Consider the following 2,124-nt stretch of genomic DNA (forward strand, 5'->3'; position numbering starts at 1 on the left):
CATGTATACAAGGTCCAACTATTTCAAAAAAAAAATAAAATAAAATAAATTGGGTTGTTTGTTTATTTATCATAAGTTTTAAGATATCTACATCCTAAGTGTACTTTATCAGTTACATGACCTCAAAATATGTTTTCTATCTGTTGCTTGTCTTTCCAGACTCTGAACAGTATTTCTCACAGAGCTAAATTTTAAATTTTGATAAAATTCAATTTAAGTCTTTTTTTTTAATTGGAATATCACACCTAAGAATTTTTTGTATAACTCAAGGTAATGAATATCTCATGTTTTCACTTATATCATTGGAATATAATTAAGAGTCTAGAAGTAAACCTGTAAATCTATTCATGGATATAAATCCCAAAGAGTTGAAAACAGGCGTTCACACAGAACCCCACAGAGGAATGTCCACCACAGTAGGCACAAGGATGAAGTCACCCAAATGTCCATCCACTGCTGAGCAGATAGAAAACGTGTGGTCTAGCCATACAGTGGAATACTATTCAGCCAGGAAAAGGAAAGAAGTGCTGATTCATGCTTCCATGGGCACAAACCCTATGCTAAGTGACAGCAGCCAGACACAGAAGGCCACCTATTTATTGTATGCCTCCATCTCTAGGAAGTCTCCAGAACAGGCAAAGGGCTGTTGATAGGAAGCTGATGAGTGATTGGTTGCCTGAGGATTATGGGGGTAGAGTGGGGTGGGGGAAACTGCAGGAGGAGGCAGTGGGGAGTGACTGCCTGGCCAGTACAGGGGTTTCTCTTTGCGGTGGTGCCAACGTTCTGGAACTAGACACAGTGGTGATGGTGGCCCAGCACTGCCAGCATATACTTGGTGCCACTGGGTGATCTGCTCCCTTCTCTGTACAAAAGTCTCCTCCCATGGAAAGGGAGAGTTCCGACAAAGAGAGGGTCCAATGGGCAGGGTGAGCAGGATCCCGCCAGCGCCATTTCTTTGCAGGGCCAGGCCCAGGCCTGTGGGAGTAAGGATGGGGTGGAGAGGCATGGGAAAGCAGTGATCTCAGGGGGTCTGCCTGTCACAAAGTGTGCACCCCGACCAGTGAGGGGCCAGCTCGTGGTTGCTAGGATACAGAGTAGAGGTCTGAGAGTACCGGTTGTCTTCAGAGGTTGGGACCAGCTGACTCATCTCACCGCATCTCATCCCACCACATCTCATCCCACCGCATCTCATCCCACTGCATCTCATCTCACCGCATATCATCCCACCACACCTCATCCCATTTCACCGCAAAGCATGGTCTCCGGGAAAGCAGGCTCAATGGTCAGCATGCCCAGGGAGAGGGGCCGTCAAAGGTCGTCTGGTCGCCGCTCCTGCACTGCCCGTGCCAAGCTGTCCTTCTCCATGAGCCACATGGAGCGCCTCCTGCGGGAAGGCCACTACGCCCAGCGCCTGAGCTCGTCCGCACCCATCTTTCTAGCAGCCATCATGTAGCACCTGACTACCAAGGTGCTGGAGCTGGCAGGCAACGAGGCCCAGAACAACGGTCAGAGGCACATCACCCTAGAGCTGGTGGGCATGGCGGTCCACCACAATGCTCTGCTCAGTGGCTTTTTTGGGATGACAACCATCTCCCTGGTGGCCCCAGCCTGGCACTAGCTGCTCAACCCTGGGTCCTGCGTCCCGGGTCCTGTGTGCCCGGCCCCTGGACGGGCCTTCCCCCGGCTGTCGGGTGCCAAGCCTGCTCATTGACCTACCGCACAGCCTGTTGCATCGGGCCCAGTCATGTCAAATCAATCAAAGTGTTTCAAGACATCCCTGTGTGTGCTTCAGTCACTTGGCCTGGGAGGTGGTGATGGGACACCCTCCTTGGAGAGGTGGGGGTTGGGGGTCTGACTGGAGTGGAGTGGGAGTGTTGTGGGTACGGGTGGAGTCGGGGATGGCAGGCAGAGAGGAGTGGTCGCCCACGGTGATAGCGCATGCAGTGGCCTTGGTGGGAGAGGCTGGTTGCAGTGGGGGTGCGGTGGAGTGGAGTCTGGGGTGAAGGCCGGGTAAAGGAAGGCTCCCCCGTTGGCTCTGAGCAAGTAGGAGCCAGGCCAAGTCCCCAGAGGGACCAGGGTCCTGGCGGTGATGCTCAAGACCAAGAGGGCGGCATCGTGGTCGAG

The 2,124-nt window shown here is 52.7% G+C and overlaps 1 pseudogene; it reads left to right on the forward strand.

Moving 5' to 3' along the window:
* Positions 1 to 1,288: 1,288 nt before the first annotated feature.
* On the forward strand, positions 1,289 to 1,618 carry LOC113888150 (annotated as a pseudogene).
* The last annotated feature ends 506 nt before the right edge of the window (positions 1,619 to 2,124 follow it).

Source organism: Bos indicus x Bos taurus, chromosome X (assembly GCF_003369695.1).
Source record: "Bos indicus x Bos taurus breed Angus x Brahman F1 hybrid chromosome X, Bos_hybrid_MaternalHap_v2.0, whole genome shotgun sequence".
In the NCBI taxonomy this organism is placed as follows: domain Eukaryota; kingdom Metazoa; phylum Chordata; class Mammalia; order Artiodactyla; family Bovidae; genus Bos; species Bos indicus x Bos taurus.